The 20886-nt window shown below is 48.2% G+C and overlaps 2 long non-coding RNA genes across 3 annotated transcripts in view; both read right to left on the reverse strand.

The window, feature by feature from the left end:
* LOC134415332 (uncharacterized) overlaps positions 1–19092 on the reverse strand; it is a 35689-nt gene extending 16597 nt beyond the window's left edge. The window contains exon 1 of one of the 2 annotated variants that reach the window (XR_010027037.1): positions 18819–19089. This is a non-coding gene — a long non-coding RNA (uncharacterized LOC134415332). Of the gene's footprint in view, positions 1–18818 lie in introns of both variants that reach the window. The other variant, XR_010027038.1, reaches the window with a different exon arrangement.
* Positions 16476–18801, reverse strand: LOC134415333 (uncharacterized). Its single transcript, XR_010027039.1, has 4 exons — positions 18402–18801; positions 17973–18282; positions 17516–17632; positions 16476–16743 (listed from the first exon to the last, which is right to left on the reverse strand). It is a non-coding gene; the product is annotated as an uncharacterized LOC134415333 (long non-coding RNA).
* Positions 19093–20886: the final 1794 nt, after the last annotated feature.

Here is a 20886-nt window from a genome sequence, read left to right on the forward strand (position 1 = left end):
TTTAAAATTCTATTTTTCAGGTTCATATTCACATGTACATTTAAAATGTATACTTATGTATACTGTTATTTGTATTCTTCATTACATCTCTTCCTGTTATTTGTGTTTCTTTGTATTTTGTGTTTATATATATTTATATCTTGTTTGTATATCTCAATATTTAGAAATATATGACAATAATATCTACACTCATATTATTTAAAATAAAAACCCTGCCTCTAACACAATACGACTAAAAAAAAACCCCAACCCTTTATTTTAAACAAAATTTAAATAGGTTTTATCCTAATGTTCAATTTTTATATTCATATTTGTATTTATAATGTATATTTAATGTATATTGCTTACTTACACATTTATCGTTACCAATGTCAATTCAAAACTAAATTTATATTCTATATTAGATCTGATGCGAGTAGTTTTTCATATTTTTTATATCTTTTTATTCATATTTTTTTATATTTGATTAAATATTTCTGCGTCAAGATTTTTACTTCTGGAATTTTTACTACGGCAGCAGGCCATGCGGCAGGGCAGAACAGCTCCAGCACAAATGTGTGCACACACCCGTGACACAGAACGTGACAAACAGGGGGACATGAAACACGACACATCATGCTTGTGGTGAGGGGATTGAGGTGGGAAGGCAAAAGGGACCCCAAAGACACACTAGGGAACACAGCACACCGGACAACACGACACAGACGAGAGCTGTTCTGCAATGCCCGCCTGAAAGCTGCCATCAAAAGCAGAGCCTCTCCCTTTAGCCGTCCTAAGAGGCCCTTGCAGAAGATTGCTTTTCCCACTGCCAATTTTTAAATCTGTCCCAGGGATTCCCAACCTGCTACTCTCCCATCTCCAGGACGTGGCCCCTGACTTATCTTTTGGATGATCGGTGATGGGGATCCACGTTGCACCTGAAATGAGTCTGCCTCGGAGTGCCCCATGATCACCTGTTAGTCTCTGGTCAGCTACAATAAAGAAAACCAAAACCAAAGTGTGAGTCCAGAGTTATGTGGGCCAAATCCCACCAAGGCAGCTACTTGCCCTCTCCTGAGTGTGCCTGGCTCCCTCAGGCTCCAGCTTCATCCTGATTCCAAGGCTGTGGCCTTCATTAGGAGTGGTACCTGGGTAAGAGAAAGGCAAACTTAAATGGCATTCCTGTGAGTACAGTGGATGACCTTGTGTGCTCTAAGACATGGCAATGCCTCTGCTAGGCTTCTGAACAGCCTTGTGTGGGGGGGCCCTCAAACAAATAAACACCCTTTCTCACCCTGCTGCCTTCAAAACCCCACCCAAGAACTCCTAAACTGGATACCTGACCACCCTCCCTCTCCCAGTCACAACCCTCAACTCACCTGAAGCCTCAATCTCAAACATCATCCTTGACACTGGGCAGATCCCTCTTGTGTCATGATGAATCTGCTGAAAAATTGTTGTGCTTGAGAGCTGAGCAATAACAACCACTTCTCTCCGCTGCTCACCTTGGCTGCTGGTATCCAGATTGACTTCCTAAAAAGAAAGACAAAGAACAGTGCTGTAACACAGTCACCATACACACTTCTGCTGCAGAGACAAATGGGGCCTCACCTGCTCGGGGCAATACCCTCACCCGGGATGGGGCCCTCTGGCACAGATTTAATCCATCTCAATATGAAAAAAAAGTTAGGACAAGAGTCAAAATGTGGCAGGATAATTTAAGAGCTCCAGATATCCTGTGTCCATCTACAAATCCCATCTGGAGTCCAACTACACCCCACATGACAAATTCCAAGTCCCTGGGACTTCTCCTATTGCACCAGGCTGTGCACCAGGGCAGAGCAGCCCCGTCCCAAATGCGTGCAGACACCCGTGACACAGGACACACAAGACATGACAAACACTGGGGACACAACAGGAACAGAAATCTCTTAGCAAGGAAAATGGCTGCAAGGACTGAGAGAAGGCAAAAGAAGAAGAGTTGAAGATGATGGCGAGCTGATGAGGCTCAGAGAACCCTGGAGGAAGAAGATGCAAACAGAATGATTTATTCCAAAAACTGCAAAGATGGATGCTCGAGAATCCTACAGTCAGAATCCTCTCCCTAACCTCACATCCTTACAAGTCCCAGTCTGCTATAATGGATCATTGCACAGCACGGCTGTCCGTACAGCTCAGAACAAGACCTGACAAGACATCTGACTGGATGCTTCTAAAGAGAGATGCATTTCTGATGCCTGTGTGAGCTCCCCAGTCAAAAGTTCTATGGCATGGGTGCCAGGGCAAGGAACGCTGAGATCACGGATACTAGGAAAGGTTTCTGAGAGGCCCCTCACAGGGCTAAGATAAGAGACATGAGATATCCAGACAACACACAATACACAAAAGACAAGTGACACGAGACACACCGGGACTGCTCTGCCCTGCTGCGCACCTCAGCACTGTGATCAAAAGGGAGACTTTGCTTTTATAGGGCCTAAGGGGCAACATCCTGGCTACCCTCATTGCCAGAGCCAACTCAGACCCCCAACTCAGGGAGTCCTGACCAAGCACCCCACGTTCATCTCCTCTGTGGGTCACAGCCCTCTACTTATCTCTCAGACATCTGGGGATGCTGGTCCCTGTCAGGTGTGAAGGAAGGCCACCTCGTCACCTGGGAAGGTCCTGCTGGCACCGGGCTGGTGTCTCTCAGACAGCTGGATTAAAGAGAACCAAACATCAGTGCCTGACCTTGGCACCGCATCGGTCAAAACCCCACCACTCTGCTACTCACAGTGCTCCTAAGAAGGCCCGGCACCTCCTAACCCTGACCCTCTGCATGCACACCTGAAAGAAAGTTAGAACATATGTCAAACACCTCCACAATAACTCACAAGCTTCAAACGCCCTATGTCAATCTAGGAAGAGCATCTAGAGCCCAAGTACAGCCCACGCCACAAATTCCAACTCCCCATGGTTTGTCCCACTGCAGCACGCCATGCAGCAGGGCAGAACAGCTCCAGCACAAATACCCGCAGACACCCGTGACACAGAACGTGACAAACAGGGGGACATGAAACACGACACATCATGCTTGTGGTGAGGGCCTCGAGGGGAAAAGGCAAAAGGGATCCCAAAGACACACCAGGGAACACGACACACACTGGAGCTGTTCTGCACTGCCCGCCTGAAAGCTGCCATCAAAAGCAGAGCCTCTCCCTTCAGCTGCCCTAAGAGGCCCTTGCAGAAGATTGCTTTCCCCTCTGCTCATTTGTAAATCTGTCCCAGGGATTCCCAACCTGCTACTCCGCCATCTCCAGGCCGTGGCCCCCGACTTATCTTTCGGATGATCAGTCATGAGAATCCACGCTGCACCTGAAATGAGTCTGCCTTGGAGGGCCTCGTGATGGCCTGTGAGCCTCTCGGTCAGCTGCAATAAAGAAAACCAAATCCAAAGTATGAGTCCAGAGTTATGTGGGCCAAATCCCTGCAAGGCAGCTACTTGCCCTTTCCTGAGCGTGCCTGGCTCCCTCAGGCTCCAGCTTCATCCTGATTCCAAGGCTGTGGCCTTCATTAGGGGTGGCACCTGGGTTAGAGAAAGGCAAAGTTAAATGGCATTCCTGTGAGTGCAGTGGATGACCTTGTGTGCTGCAAGACATGGGAATGCCTCTGCTAGGCTTCTGAACAGCCTTGTGTGGGGGGGCCCTCAAATAAACACCCTTTCTCACCCTGCTGCCTGCAAACCACCCCGCCAATAACTCCTAACTGGATACCTGCTCACCCTCCCTCTCCCAGTCACAATCCCCAACTCACCTGAAGCCTCAATCTCAAACATCATCCTTGACACTGGGAAGATCCCTCTTGGGACACAATGAATCTGCTGAAAAATTGTTGTGCTTGAGAGCTGAGCAATAACAACCACTTCTCTCCACTGCTCACCTTGGCTGCTGGTATCCAGATTGACTTCCTAAAAGAAAGACAAAGAACAGTGCTGTAACACAGTCACCATACACACTTCTGCTGCAGAGACAAATGGGGCCTCACCTGCTCGGGGCAATCTCCTCACCTGGGATGGGGCTCTCTGGCACAGATTTAATCCATCTCAATCTGAAAAGAGAGTTAGGACAAGAGTCAAAATGTTGCAGGATAACTGATGAGCTCCAAATATGATGAGTCCATCTACAAATCCCATCTAGAGTCCAAGTACACCCCACATTACACATTCCAGATCCCCGGGCCCTCTCCTATTGCAGCTGGCTATGCGGCAGGGCAGAGCAGCTCCATCACAAATGTGTGCAGACACCCGTGACACAGGACAGACAGGCAGGACAGGACAGACAACAGGGACACAACAGGAACAGAAATCTCTTGGCAAGGAAAATGGCTGCAATGACTGAGAGGATGCAAAAGGAGATGACTGAGTTCAAACTGACAGTCAGCTGATGAGGCTCAGAGAACCCTGAAGGAAGAAGATGCTAACTGAAGGATTTATTCCAAGAACAGCAAAGATCGATGCCCAGGAATCCTATGGTCAGAATCCTCTGCCTGCCCTCACATTCTTTCAAGTCCTAATCCACCATAATGGATCCAGGTGGGGCATGGCTGTCCCTACAGCTCAGAACAAGACCTGACAAGACACATGACTGGATGCTTCCAAAGAGAGAACTTCTGACTGGAGAGCTCAGACAGGTGTCAGAATCGCATCTATGGCCTGGGTGCCAGGCCTAGGAATGCAGAGATCACAGATGCCAACAATGATGCCTGGGTGTCTGACAGGCCCCCCAAAGGCTAACGTAAAAGAAACAGGATACACAAACAACACACAATGCAAAATAGACAAGTGACATGAGACACACCGGGACTGCTCTGCCCTGCGCACCGCAGCACTGGGATGAAAAGTGAGACGAGGCTTTTATGGGGCCTAAGGGGCCACTTCATGAACACCCCCCATCTCCAAATTGGACTCAAAAACCCCTCCCAGTAATTCCCAAACCAGCACCATGCCTTCATCCCCTCTGTGGGTCACAGCCCTCTACTTATCTCTCAGACATCTGGAGATGCTGGTCCCTGTCAGGTGCAAAGAAAGGCCACCTCATCACCTGGGAAGGTCCTGCTGGCACCGGGGCTGGGGTCTCTCAGACAGCTACATTAAAGAGAACCAAACATCAGTGCCTGACCTTGGCACCGCATCGGCCAAAACCCCACCACTCTGCTACTCACCGCGCTCCTAAGAAGGCCCGGCACCTCCTAACCCTGACCCTCTGCCACACATGGAATGCATCTGCACCTGAAAGAAAGTTACAACATATGTCAAACACCACCAGGATAACTCAAAAGCTGCAAACACCTTATGTCAATCTAGGAACAGCATCTAGAGCCCAAGTACAGACCACATTACAAATTCCAACTCCCCACGGTTTCTCCTATTGCAGCAGGCCATGCAGCAGGGCAGAACAGCTCCAGCACAAATACCCGCAGACACCCGTGACACAGAACGTGACAAACAGGGGGACATGAAACACGACACATCATGCTTGTGGTGAGGGTCTCGAGGGAAGAGGGCAAAAGGGACCCCAAAGACACACTAGGGAACACGGCACACCGGACAACACGACGCACACCGGAGCTGTTCTGCACTGCCTGCCTGAAAGCTGCCATCAAAAGTAGAGCCTCTCCCTTTAGCTGTCCTAAGAGGCCCTTGGAGAAGAATGCTTTTCCCTTTGCTAATTTCTAAATCTGCCCCAAGAACTCCTAACCCACTATTCTCTCATCTCCAGGCCGTGGCCCCCGACTTATCTTTTGGATGATCAGTCATGAGAATCCACGCTGCACCTGAAATGAGTCTGCCTCGGAGGGCTCTGGGATGGCCTATGAGCCTCTCGGTCAGCTGCAATGAAGAAAACCAAAACCAAAGTGTGAGTCCAGAGTTATGTGGGCCAAATCCCACCAAGGCAGCTACTTGCCCTTTCCTGAGCGTGCCTGGCTCCCTCAGGCTCCAGCTTCATCCTGATTCCAAGGCTGTGGCCTTCATTAGGGGTGGCACCTGGGTAAGAGGAAGGCAAAGTTAAATGGCATTGCTGTGAGTGCAGTGGATGACCTTGTGTGCTGCAAGACATGGGAATGCCTCTGCTAGGCTTCTGAACAGCCTTGTGTGGGAGGGCCCTCAAATAAACACCCTTTCTCACCCTGCTGCCTGCAAACCCCCTCCCAATAACTCCTAACTGGATACCTGATCACCCTCCCTCTCCCAGTCACAATCCTCAATCACCTGAAGCCTCAATCTCAAACATCATCCTTGACACTGGGCAGATCTCTCTTGCGACACGATGAATCTGCTGAAAATTTGTTGTGCTTGAGAGCTGAGCAATAACAACCACTTCTCTCCACTGCTCTCCTTGACTGACTTCCTAAAAAGAAAGACAAAGAACAGTGCTGTAACACAGTCACCATACACACTTCTGCTGCAGAGACACACGGGGCCTCACCTGCTCGGGGCAATCCCCTCACCCGGGATGGGGCCCTCTGGCACAGATTTAATCCATCTCAATCTGAAAAAAAAGGTAGGACAAGAGTCAAACAGTTGCAGGATAACTGAGGAGCTCCAGATATCCTGTGTCCATCTACAAATCCCATCTAGAGTCCAACTACACCCCACATTACACATTCCAAGTCCCTGGGACTTCTCCTATCGCACCAGGCTGTGCGGCAGGGCAGAGCAGCTCCGGCACATACGTGTGCTGACACCCATGACACAGGACAAACAGGACAGGACAGGACAAACACTGGGGACACAAAAGGAACAGAAATCTCTTAGCAAGGAAAATGGCTGCAAGGACTGAGAGAAGGCAAAGGAAGAAGAGTTGACGATGATGGCGAGCTGATGAGGCTCAGAGAACCCTGGAGGAAGAAGATGCAAACAGAATGATTTATTCCAAAAACTGCAAAGATGGTGGCTCGGGAATCCTATGCTCAGAATCCTCTCCCTAACCTCACATCCTTACAAGTCCTAGTCTGCTATAATGGATCACTGCGCAGCATGGCTGTCCGTACAGCTCAGAACAAGACATGACAAGATATCTGACTGGACGCTTCTAAAGAGAGATGCATTTCTGATGGCTGTGTGAGCTCCCCAGTCAAAAGGTCTATGGCATGGTTGCCAGGGCAAGGAACGCTGAGATCACGGATACTAGGAAAGGTTTCTGAGAGGCTCCTCACAGGGCTAAGATAAGAGACATGAGATATCCAGACAACACACAATACCCAAAAGACAAGTGACACGAGACACACCGGGACTGCTCTGCCCTGCTGCGCACCTCAGCACTGTGATCAAAAGGGAGATGTTGCTTTTATGGGGCCTAAGGGACCACATTTATGCTAACCTCATTGCCAGAGCCAACTCAGACCCCCACCTCAGGGAGTCCTGACCAAGCACCCCACGTTCATCCCCTCTGTGGGTCACAGCCCTCTACTTATCTCTCAGACATCAGGGGATGCCAGTCTGTGTCAGGTGCAAAGAAAGGCCACCTCGTCACCTGGGAAGGTCCTGCTGGCACCGGGCTGGGGTCTCTCAGACAGCTGGATTAAAGAGAACCAAACATCAGTGCCTGACCTTGGCACCGCATCGGCCAAAACCCCACCACTCTGCTACTCACAGTGCTCCTAAGAAGGCCCGGCACCTCCTAACCCTGACCCTCTGCCACACGTGGAATGCATCTGCACCTGAAAGAAAGTTAGAACATATGTCAACCACCACCAGGGTAACTCACAAGCTGCAAACACCTTATGTCAATCTAGGAAGAGCATCTAGAACCCAAGTACAGCCCACGCCACAAATTCCAACTCCCCATGGTTTGTCCTACTGCAGCAGGCCATGCAGCAGGGCAGAACAGCTCCAGCACAAATACCCGCAGACACCCGTGACACAGAACGTGACAAACAGGGGGACATGAAACACGACACATCATGCTTGTGGTGAAAGCCTTGAGGGAAGAGGGCAAAAGGGACCCCAAAGACTAGGGAACACGGCACACACCGGAGCTGTTCTGCACTGCCTGCCTGAAAGCTGCCATCAAAAGTAGAGCCTCTCCCTTTAGCTGTCCTAAGAGGCCCTTGGACAAGATTGCTTTCCCCTCTGCTCATTTTTAAATCTGTCCCAGGGATCCCCAACCTGCTACTCTCCCATCTCCAAGCCATAGCCCCCGACTTATCTTTTAGATGATCAGTGATGGGAAATCCACGCTGCACCTGAAATGAGTCTGCCTCGGATGGCTCTGTGATGGCCTATGAGCCTCTCGGTCAGCTGCAATGAAGAAAACCAAAACCAAAGTGTGAGTCCAGAGTTATGTGGGCCAAATCCCACCAAGGCAGCTACTTGCCCTTTCCTGAGCGTGCCTGGCTCCCTCAGGCTCCAGCTTCATCCTGATTCCAAGGCTGTGGCCTTCATTAGGGGTGGCACCTGGGTAAGAGAAAGGCAAAGTTAAATGGCATTGCTGTGAGTGCAGTGGATGACCTTGTGTGCTGCAAGACACGGGAATGCCTCTGCTAGGCTTCTGAACAGCCTTGTGGGGAAGGGCCCTCAAATAAACACCCTTTCTCACCCTGCTGCCTGCAAACACCCTCCCAAGAACTCCTAATTGGATACCTGATCACCCTCCCTCTCCCAGTCACAATCCTCAATCACCTGAAGCCTCAATCTCAAACATCATCCTTGACACTGGGCAGATCTCTCTTGCGACACGATGAATCTGCTGAAAATTTGTTGTGCTTGAGAGCTGAGCAATAACAACCACTTCTCTCCACTGCTCTCCTTGGCTGCTGGTATCCAGATTGATTTCGTAAAAAGAAAGACAAAGAACAGTGCTGTAACACAGTCACCATACACACTTCTGCTGCAGAGACACACGGGGCCTCACCTGCTCGGGGCAATCCTCTCACCCGGGACGGGGCCCTCTGGCACAGATTTAATCCATCTCAATCTGAAAAAAAAGGTAGGACAAGAGTCAAACAGTTGCAGGATAACTGAGGAGCTCCAGATATCCTGTGTCCATCTACAAATCCCATCTAGAGTCCAACTACACCCCACATTACACATTCCAAGTCCCCGGGCCCTCCCCTATCACACCAGGCTGTGCGACAGGGCAGAGCAGCTCCGGCACATACGTGTGCTGACACCCGTGACACAGGACAGGCAGGACAGGACAGGACAGACAACGGGGAAACAACAGGAACAGAAATCTCTTGGCAAGGAAAATGGCTGCAAGGACTGAGAGAATGCTAAGAGAGATGACTGAGTTCAAACTGACGGTCAGCTGATGAGGCTCAGAGAACCCTGGAGGAAGAAGATGCTAACTGAAGGATTTATTCCAAGAACAGCAAAGATCGATGCCCAGGAATCCTATGGTCAGAATCCTCTGCCTGCCCTCACATTTTTACAAGTCCTAATCCACCATAATGGATCCAGGTGGGGCATAGCTGTCCCTACAGCTCAGAACAAGGCCTGACAAGACACCTGACTGGATGCTTCCAAAGACAGAAGAGAGTTGGATGCCTGTCTGAGCTCCCCAGTCAAAAGTTCTATGGCCTGGGTGCCAGGCCAGGGAATGCAGAGATCACAGATGCTAACAATGATGCCAAGGTTTCTGACAGGCCCCCCTAAGGTAAAAGACACGGGATACACCAACAACACATAATGCACAACAGACAAGTGACACATGACACAAGACACACCGGGACTGCTCTGCCCTGCACACCGCAGCACTGGGATCAAAAGTGAGACGTGGCTTTTATGGGGCCTAAGGGGCCACTTCATGAACACCCCCCATCTCCAAATTGGACTCAAAAACCCCTCCCAGTAATTCCCAAACCAGCACCATGCCTTCATCCCCTCTGTGGGTCACAGCCCTCTACTTATCTTTCAGACATCTGGGGATGCCAGTCCGTCTCAGGTGCATAGAAAGGCCACCTCGTCACCTGGGAAGGTCCTGCTGGCACCGGGCTGGGGTCTCTCAGACAGCTGGATTAAAGAGAACCAAACATCAGTGCCTGACCTTGGCACCGCATCGGCCAAAACCCCACCACCCTGCTACTCACCGCGCTCCTAAGAAGGCCCGGCACCTCCTAACCCTGACCCTCTGCCACACATGGAATGCATCTGCACATGAAAGAAAGTTAGAACATATGTCAAACACCACCAGGATAACTCAAAAGCTGCAAACACCTTATGTCAATCTAGGAAGAGCATCTAGAGCCCAAGTACAGCCCACGCCACAAATTCCAACTCCCCATGGTTTGTCCTACTGCAGCAGGCCATGCAGCAGGGCAGAACAGCTCCAGCACAAATACCCGCAGACACCCGTGACACAGAACGTGACAAACAGGGGGACATGAAACACGACACATCATGCTTGTGGTGAGGGTCTCGAGGGAAGAGGGCAAAAGGGACCCCAAAGACACACTAGGGAACACGGCACACCGGACAACACGACGCACACCGGAGCTGTACTGCACTGCCCGCCTGAAAGCTGCCATCAAAAGTAGAGCCTCTCCCTTTAGCTGTCCTAAGAGGCCCTTGGACAAGATTGCCTTTCCCTCTGCTCATTTCTAAATCTGCCCCAAGAACTCCCAACCCACTATTCTCTCATCTCCAGGCCGTGGCCCTCAACTTATCTTTTGGATGATCGACGATGTGGATCCACATTGCACCTGAAATGCGTCTGCCTCGGAGGGCCTCATGAGCGCCTATGAGCCTCTTGGTCAGCTACAATAAAGAAAACCAAAACCAAAGTGTGAGTCCAGAGTTATGTGGGCCAAATCCCACCAAGGCAGCTACTTGCCCTTTCCTGAGCGTGCCTGGCTCCCTCAGGCTCCAGCTTCATCCTGATTCCAAGGCTGTGGCCTTCATTAGGGGTGGCACCTGGGTAAGAGGAAGGCAAAGTTAAATGGCATTGCTGTGAGTGCAGTGGATGACCTTGTGTGCTGCAAGACATGGGAATGCCTCTGCTAGGCTTCTGAACAGCCTTGTGGGGGGGCCCACAAATACACAAATAAACACCCTTTCTCACCCTGCTGCCTGCAAACCCCCTCCCAAGAACTCCTAACTGGATACCTGATCACCCTCCCTCTCCCAGTCACAATCCTCAATCACCTGAAGCCTCAATCTCAAACATCATCCTTGACACTGGGCAGATCTCTCTTGCGACACGATGAATCTACTGAAAAATTGTTGTGCTTGAGAGCTGAGCAATAACAACCACTTCTCTCCACTGCTCTCCTTGGCTGCTGGTATCCAGATTGATTTCCTAAAAAGAAAGACAAAGAACAGTGCTGTAACACAGTCACCATACACACTTCTGCTGCAGAGACACACGGGGCCTCACCTGCTCGGGGCAATCCCCTCACCCGGGACGGGGCCCTCTGGCACAGATTTAATCCATCTCAATCTGAAAAAAAAAGTTAGGACAAGAGTCAAACTGTTGCATGATAACTGAAGAGCTCCAGATATCCTGTGTCCATCTACAAATCCCACCTAGAGTCCAACTATACCCCACATTACACATTCCAAGTCCCCGGGCCCTCTCCTATTGCACCAGGCTGTGCGACAGGGCAGAGCAGCTCCGGCACATACGTGTGCTGACACCCGTGACACAGGACAGGCAGGACAGGACAGACAACGGGGACACAACAGGAACAGAAATCTCTTGGCAAGGAAAATGGCTGCAAGGACTGAGAGAATGCTAAGAGAGATGACTGAGTTCAAACTGACGGTCAGCTGATGAGGCTCAGAGAACCCTGGAGGAAGAAGATGCTAACTGAATGATTTATTCCAAGAACAGCAAAGATCGATGCCTAGGAATCCTATGCTCAGAATCCTCTGCCTGCCCTCACATTTTTACAAGTCCTAATCCACCATAATGGATCCAGGTGGGGCATAGCTGTCCGGACAGCTCAGAACAAGACCTGACAAGACACATGACTGGATGCTTCCAAAGACAGAAGAGAGTCGGATGCCTGTCTGAGCTCCCCAGTCAAAAGTTCTATGGCCTGGGTGCCAGGCCAAGGAATGCAGAGATCACAGATGCTAACAATGATGCCAAGGTTTCTGACAGGCCCCCCTAAGGTAAAAGACACGGGATACACCAACAACACATAATGCACAACAGACAAAGGACACGAGACACACCGGGACTGCTCTGCCCTGCACACCTCAGCACTGGGATCAAAAGTGAGACGAGGCTATTATGGGGCCTAAGGGGCCACCTCATGAACACCCCCCATCTCCAAATTGGACTCAAAAACCCCTCCCAGTAATTCCCAAACCAGCACCATGCCTTCATCCCCTCTGTGGGTCACAGCCCTCTACTTATCTCTCAGACATCAGGGGATGCCAGTCTGTGTCAGGTGCATAGAAAGGCCACCTCGTCACCTGGGAAGGTCCTGCTGGCACCGGGCTGGTGTCTCTCAGGTGTCAGCTACAATAAAGAAAACCAGAACAAAAGTGTGAGTCCAGAGTTATGTGGGCCAAATCCCTGCAAGGCAGCTCCTTGCCGTCGCCTGAGTATGCCTGGCTGCCTCAGGCTCCAGCTTCATCCTGATTCCAAGGCTGTGGCCTTCATTAGGGGTGGCACCTGGGTAAGAGAAAGGCAAAGTTAAACGGCATTGCTGTGAGTGCAGTGGCTGACCTTGTGTGCTGTATGGGAATGCCTCTGCTAGGCTTCTGAACAGCCTTGTGTGGGAGGGCCCTCAAATAAACAAATAAACACCCTTTCTCACCCTGCTGCCTGCAAACCTCCCCCCTTCCACAATACCTCCTAACTGGATACCTGATCACCCTCCCTCTCCCAGTCACAATCCTCAACTCATCAGAAGCCTGAGTCTCAAACATCATCTTGGACACTGGGCAGATCCCTCTGAAGACATGATGAATCTGCTGAGAATTTGTTGTGCTTGACACAGCTTGGAATTTCAGGGAGTCTCACTCCTCAATTTAACAAAAAAAAAAAAAAAACACAAAAAAAACCCCAAAAAACAAAACAAAAAAAAAAAAAAAAAAACTAAACCAGAAAACAAAAATAAAAAACCCAAAACACCTAAATCCCCACAAAAAATAAATTAAAAAAAAAATACAGAAACCACCAAAAAATCAAAGACAGCAACGAAAACCAACCAAAAACCCCAAAAAGAAAACCTAAGAAACCAAAATTTCCACCAAAAAAAAATCCAACAACAAAAAAAAAAAAAAAAAACCAGAGCAAAACCAAAAATTACAAAGGCACTTTACCACCCCTAAACACAAAACCCAAAATCACAAACCTAAATATTCCCTGTGTTCTATGCTGTTTTCTTCACAGAATCTTCCAAGCCTCTGTGCTTCAGATGCCCAGAAACACTTGCTGAAAACAAGCTGAGACGAACTGAAAGAGCCTCTTCGCTGAAATGGGAGGAGAGCTCTTACTCCGGCACATCCCAGAGAGGGAATGAAGCCCCTCAGCCACGGCTGGGGTTAATATACCCCTGATGGTGCCCGCCTCTCGTTCCCATGCCACCCAGGAAAAGGGAGGGAGCTAATCCCACCAAGCCCTCAGAGCAGCTGCAGCTGTTTAGCTCTGACTCAGATTCAAGGGGAGTAAAGGGCTTGTTATAGAAGAAAACTCTTCAGAAAAATAGCAGTACTTTCTTTTTTGCAACAACTACTTGGAGCAGAAGAACAGAAAACTGGCAAGATATAAAACTTTGTGGTAAGGTTACATAGCTGGATAAATTGGGTAATTGAGTAATTTGCTGTTACCTTATATAATTATTCTGTGTTTAACAAAAGCCATCTAATAAATTCACACCCAAAACTCCAGCAGCCCAGCTGGCCCTACCAAATCTCTATGTTTATGCATACAGTAAACAAAACCAAAATCCCAGTAATACCGATCAGAAGTCTATGAAAGAAACCTATTGAAATTAATCCTACCTCAAATACAAAACAACCCATCCAAGGTTAGCTTCACTCAAAAAACAATTTACACAGAGTTAATAACACCAAGAAATAAAACAACACACCATATATCACCAATGAATATAACAGTGAAGAAAAAAAAAACACTTTTTTTTTTGTTTTTTAAACTAACTTCTTTTATTAGCTAGAACAAAAGTTTTTGCCAGGACTGTAACAACAACAACTTCTTCTTCTGAAATGTCCCTTCTTCTTCCCAAATTCCTTACAACTTCTGAATTTACATCCAAGCAAAAAGCAAAATTCGTGCACTTGTGCATTCGATGCTCCTGTCAGATTCTCTGTTTCCCTCCCCATCTTCTTACACTTTCAGTCTTCACGCTGTGCTGCCGTGATGAGTTTGACAGAAGAATTGGTAAACGTTAAGAGAGGATTTCCCTGCCTCCCTCCCCAAAGCTGGTTTCCTTAGCGCATTTCACTCAATCCCAAGCTGGCAACGATGCACGCTCACCTCAAGGGTCACAGCTGCTCGGCTAAACTCGGCTATTGTCGGCTGCATTCGGCTGTACTCGCCTCTTCGGCTCGGCTCGCCTCTCTTCGGCCGAACTCGGAGCCGCTCAGTGCGCTCGGCGCGGCTCGGCTCGCCTCGCTTCGGCAGAACTCGGAGCCGCTCAGTGCGCGCGGCTCGGCTCGCTTCGGCCGAACTCGGAGCCGCTCTCTGCGCTCGGCGCGGCTCGGCTCACTTCGGCAGAACTCGGAGCCGCTCTGTGCGCTCGGCGCGGCTCGCCTCGCTTCGGCCGAACTCGGAGCCGCTCTGTACGATCGGCGCGGCTCGCCTCGCTTCGGCCGAACTCGGAGCCGCTCTGTGCGCTCGGCGCGGCTCGGCTCGCCTCGCTTCGGCCGAACTCGGAGCCGCTCAGTGCACTCGGCGCGGCTCGCCTCGCCTCTCTTCGGCCGAACTCGGAACCGCTCTATACGCTCGGCGCGGCTCGGCTCGCCTCGCTTCGGCCGAACTCGGAGCCGCTCAGTGCGCTCGACGCGACTCCGCTCGGCTCCCTGACGGCGGGCAAGCGGCGGCGCCTCACGTTAAACTCGCCCGGCTCGGGGCTCTCCTGCTGCCGCGTCCCGCGGGCGGCCCGGCCATCGCACGGACACGATCGGGAGCGCGGCGTGCCACAGGAGCTCATTGGGCTGTGACCGCACTCGCGCTAATTAGCGCGCACGAGAGCAGCGGGCTCGGTTCGGCTGAGCTCGGCTCGGTTCAGGCAGCCTCGCAAGCCTGGCCTCGGTTCGCTCGAGGCCGTCAGGTTCGGCCGGTCTCGCCTTGGTTCGGCTGAGCTCGTTCCATTCGGCCGAAGGCGGCGTCGTTCGCTCGTGTTTTTATAAATATCTTTCTATATTGACTGTATATTTCTATATTTAGATTTATATTTCTATAATACTTCTTTTATTCAAAATAAAACCCCTATCTCTAGCCAAATAAATACAAAAAACCACCTTTTTTCAAACGATATTGAAACATTTTTATACTTAGTATAATTATATGCACATTTATATTTATAGTTTCTTTTGATGCAGTGTATGATAAATTACATATAATATACATCAAATTCTAGAAATTGATTTAAATTATTATTTATGTATCATATCTACTGCTACAACTAATTTTTTCTTGTTTTTAAACTTTTTATATATATATATCTGTATTTATTTATGATATATTCTTATGCTTACATTTCTACCTTCATATTATTTGTATTTATAATTTTTATAATCAAAACCCTGCCTATTGACAAATAAAAAAAGCCTGTTTTATGTAACGATTTTAAAAAATATTTTCATATTTATAATTTTCATATTTATATTTATAATTTATTCTATATTACATGAGAACAAACCTGCTCCTGCACCCCAGTGGGGCTCCTTCTCCTGGGGACCTTGGGGCACCCCAACAGCATCAGAGCCCCGAGTCTTCACCCCCTTCTCCTCTATTTAGAAACTACACTACAACTTCTTTCTGGAAACAAAGACATTACCTAAATCCTCTCCCCGTGTCCCAGACAGATAGATATTCAGTTATTAGTTGGCTGGGCAGCAGTTTCTTAAATAGAATGATAAACAAGATGTGAACATTTTAGCTACAAGCAAATAGGCAAATCTGAACAAGGTACTGATGGCCAGCCACTGAAGTTATTTTGAAGCAATTTTTTAAACAATAAAATACTGATACCACAAAAATAAAGCAAAAAGCTAACTACTGGCTAAGAAAAAAGTAACTTTTGACAGCAACAACATTCCAACCACACAGGCTTTTGCCCGATGTCATACCTTATAACTACCTCTCTTGGGAATTCTCATCATGTATCCCAAAAGGAATAAATACCTTAGAGCGTCCTAAAGCAAAAAGTAGCACACATGAGCTCCTCACACTCCTGGGAGGCCAGCACAGTGTGCACTGAGTCTGCAATGAATTCTGCTCAGTGAGGGTCTGCAAACAAAGGTTCAACTGATGAACTGAACTGATTTTAAAGGGAGGTTTTCTAAGCACTGAAGCACAACAAAGAACAAGCAACAACAATTCTTAAAAAAATCTGCAAGTTTTATTTAGCATATATGCGACTGATTTCCACGCTGTGGCTCCTCACTTTGATTTGTCTGTAGGTTCAGGAAGATGACAATGCACACCCTGCCTTCCGTGAGCCCCCACAGCAGCTGAGCGCTTCTCTGTGTGCTCAGATCATCAGGAACTGGATTACACGTGCCCGGATGGACTGGAACTGCTCTGCTGCAGATTCAGGAGACGATGGCAGAAAGGGGCTGGCCGAGGCGTCGTCCCAATTCCATTTCTGTGTGACGAGAAGCAGTTTGTTCCCAACAGGTGCAACAATCCCCAGCTCCCTTCTGTGGTGAGTACCGATGGCACACAAATGGCAGCCCGAGGAAATCGTGTTCTGGGCTCTAAGTGCTTGGGACAGGGTCTGATTTTTTGTTTTGCACTTGTATGATGATTAGTACAACAGGGCCCTGATCGATGACATGGCAGCACAGAATTAAAAACTTCTCAATAGGATTACATCGACTTCTAGGAAAAGACAAAAGCTTAGGACCCTTCTGAAATCTACTTTTAATCCAAAGCACGGGGATTGTCAGCATGCTGCACCTTCCAGCTTTTCAAAGCAGCTTACCTCTGAAGACCAGGAAACATTGATTTCTACAGAAACAATGGGCAACCCCCAGGCTAATCTCAGCACTACTGTTTAATAGGGGACCTGCCAGCGTGCCAGTCCAGCTTCAAGTGTGCTTTACTTCAGTCTAACATCCCCACAAAATTCTTTTCACAACTTCCAACCCTGAAATCTTATTTTCCCCTAAAGCTTCTCTTCATTAGCAATTTCCAAGTAACATGGTATTTTTACAACATTCAAAAATGTCATGCTGGACTGTGCTAGAGAGTAATCTGCAAATATCAGCTTAGCAAAGTTTGAATTGACTTGTCCAGAGAAAAAAACTACAAGTGAACACCTACACCTGCCTACAAAGAGCTAACAAGCCCCTGGCAGCTGCCAGCATCAAAGCACAGCGGATGTCTCTAATACAGGGTAAGGATAACAATATCACCTTCTGTTCTCTCCAGCTTCTTTTCCCTGCAGTCATATTTTGCTTCTTATGATTGTTTTAGTCTCTGTATCTTCTTGGACAGCACCAAGCCAACGACAAGGATATGAGAGTCTTTCCCTGCCGGGCGGAGAGAACCAGGAAAACAGTTAAAATAAGAACAGGGCAGTTTGAAATTCATACTTGCAACGAGAAGCAGCGCCTAACCAACAGAACAAAAGTAAACAAAGCACGACACCTCCCTGGGGACAGAAGACTTATAAACTCTCCAGGATTTACAATTCTAGCGACCAACCCCTTCAGGACAGCAGCCAAGTGTCCCATGGGGTGGTGCTGCACCAAAGAACCATCTGAGAGGTTCCAAAGAGTGAAATGCACAATATTTTGCAAAGACAAAAAATCCTGCAAAATAACAAAAATACAATAGATGTAAACTACAGGGCAAGAGTACAAGTGTTACCTTTGGGAGCTGGAACCATCCAGGTGAGCACCTGATAACTGGATCCTCACCAGAGTTTGAACCCTTCAGGACACAGAAGGGTTTTCCCCAAGAATTTCACAGACTGAGTTTTGATAGAAGCACGCTCGCTGGATCCTCAGAAACGTCGCCCATTCTCCAGGTGTCTGGAGAGAACTGCAAATGGCTCTCACGTAGTTGGAGCTAGTTCTGTAAGGTCTCAGGGTGAATTTCACCAGATGCAACCAAATTGGGCAACTCCCAGTGGGACAGAAGGAACCCAAAGCTTGGGTAAGCAGAGCTGTAGCAAATACTGAGGAAACAAACATAACAGCGTAAAAAATAATAAACCATCCTTTTTTTTTCTCTTGCTTTTGTTTTTTTTTCTTATTCAGATCAGCATAGCAATTAAAGAGAAGGTGAAAAACTCACCATTACTGAACTCAGCTATATTTACTCCTGATTTAGAGGAAAAAAAAAGTCATGGGTGCTGCAAAGAAAACAAAAGTGAACCATAAACGCCTACAGTAGAATTTTAAAACAAGTGCTTGGATAAAAGAATCTTATGGAACGTGAAGTAGAACAAAAGTGAAACCACTATCAGACCTGCCTATTTTCTCACCAGTGTACAAGAAAATCTTAAAAGCAGTATAAAGTCACTGCCTAAAACCAGTCATGGGATGTAACCAAGAACAATTGAGGCATTTGCTAATCTAGACAGAAACCTTTTCTGGATGCAAGTGTCAGATCACAAGTTTTGTCTTTCAGAAGCTCGACAATGCTGGAAAGCATTTTCCCCGGGGCTCGGGAGGGCAGGGGCGGAAGGGGGGGTGACTTTGCAGCTCGCACCTGTGCCATCCGAAGCATACAGCCCGCCCGCTCCCTGCGCTGGGCATTCTCCCGGCCATCTCTGGCTTTACCGCCCAGCGCCGCTCCATCCGCTGTCACGGCACAAAGAGCCACGGGCACTAACGCAGGCAGCAGCCCCGTCATGCCGGCGATACCGCAGCGCTCCCTGCTCGCAGCGCCCAACACGCGGCGGAGCCGCCTCCGCCCGCAGCACCGGCAGCAGCCCGAGGGAGACGGCTGCAGCTCGGGGGCTCCTCCGGCGCCTCCGCCAGCCCGAGGGCGGCCGCCCCACCGGGACCGCGGGAGCGCCCGGCGCCGCTCGCCCGGGGCGGCTCCTGCAGCTCCCGGCCCGCGGCAGCAAAGCACCGCCTCGCCCTCCGCCATCGGCGGGCGGCAGCATCCCCGGCACCGCTGAGTGCGGCCGAGGAACCGGGCGGACGCTCATTCCGCGCTGCTCAGCTCCGGGCGGGCGGCCAGACGGAGGCTGCGCCCCTCCAGCGTCGCTGTCCCGCGCGGGAGAGGCGCCGGCAGCTGCCCGCGCACAGCCCCGCGCGGGCGCCTGGCACGCCAGCCACTCATGTGCCGCGTCGGCCGTTGCGTCACACGCCGCGCCGGCAGCACGGCCTGCCGGGAGCTGGAGTCTCGGGCTGGCAGCCACTCATGTGCCGCGTCAGCCGTTGCGTCACACGCCGCGCCAGCAGCACGGCCTGCCGGGAGTTGTAGTCTCGGGCTGACAGCCACGGCTCCGTCCCCCGCCACCGGCAGCTGCAGTCCCTCCCGGGCATCAAACGGGTCCTTCGCCCCAGGGCGGGGAAGGACCTGAGGCAGCACCGCTCCTCCCGAATGCCCTCTCTTTTTCCCTCCAACTCTTTTTACTTTTTTCACTCTGTTTTTCACCACTTCTCTTCCCTCTTCCTCTCCTGCTTCCCTTCCTTTCCTTTCCCTTTCCTTCCCTTCGCCTTTCTTGTATTTCTAATCTTGGTTTACCTTTCCACCTTTAGAATAAAAAAGCAGCAGTAGAAACTTTCAGGCTACCCGGGAGTAAAAAAAAAAAATCCAAAACGAAAATGATTTAAAGAAAATTATTTATTCCCTGGGAGCCTGAAATTTTCTACTGCTGCACGTGACATAGAGCTTTTATTCCTTCTTATAGATTGTTGATATTTTATATATATTTATAGTTTATATTGATGCATTATATTAATAACTATATTTAATATGCACCTTATTCAAAAATATACGGAAATTATTTTTAAAATTATTTACCATATCTACTGCTACAACTTATTTTTCCTTATATTTCTGATTTTTATATAAATCTTTAATGTGTTTATGATATATTTCTATACTTATATTTCTACGTTTGCAATATTTGTATTTGTAATTTTTACACGAAAACCCCTGCTTTGGCAAAGAAAAAACAAAACCATCCATTATTTTAAACTACCTAATTTTTTTTTATATTTATATTTATCATAATATACAACAAATGATAGATATAGATAGATATATCACATCTGTATTTATATCTATTTTATATCCATTTCCTCTAATATTTTTCATAAAATATATGCAGTATTACGTGTATTATATATTGTATCAATTTATGTTATTTTACATTTACAATTTATTATTAATTTTTTATAGATCTCCATATAGTTGCAATACATTTATATATTTGTATTTTTTGGGTTGTATTTACATTTATATTCTCTATTCATATATCTATAAACATACACAATACTCTATTAAAATTAGAATAACTTATTGTAACATATAATGACTTATGTTACATGTTAAATTTTAAAAATTGACCGAATATATAAAAATAAAATTGGCTCATTCCCATTGCTACACATCTATTTCTTTTGTTTCAATATAGTTAGAGTCATAATTGCATATTTAAAATCCAATTCCTAAATGAAACGACGAAACAAACAGCATCAAATTCCCACCAATATCTTCCAAAAACATCAAGATACCTCCAACAGCCAAACAAGTGTCAGCGACAAAACAAAGAACACTCTTTTCAATAACAATTCTCATCAGGACAGAAAAATGGAACCAA

Source organism: Melospiza melodia, chromosome 3 (genome assembly GCF_035770615.1).
Source record: "Melospiza melodia melodia isolate bMelMel2 chromosome 3, bMelMel2.pri, whole genome shotgun sequence".
In the NCBI taxonomy this organism is placed as follows: Eukaryota; Metazoa; Chordata; class Aves; order Passeriformes; family Passerellidae; genus Melospiza; species Melospiza melodia.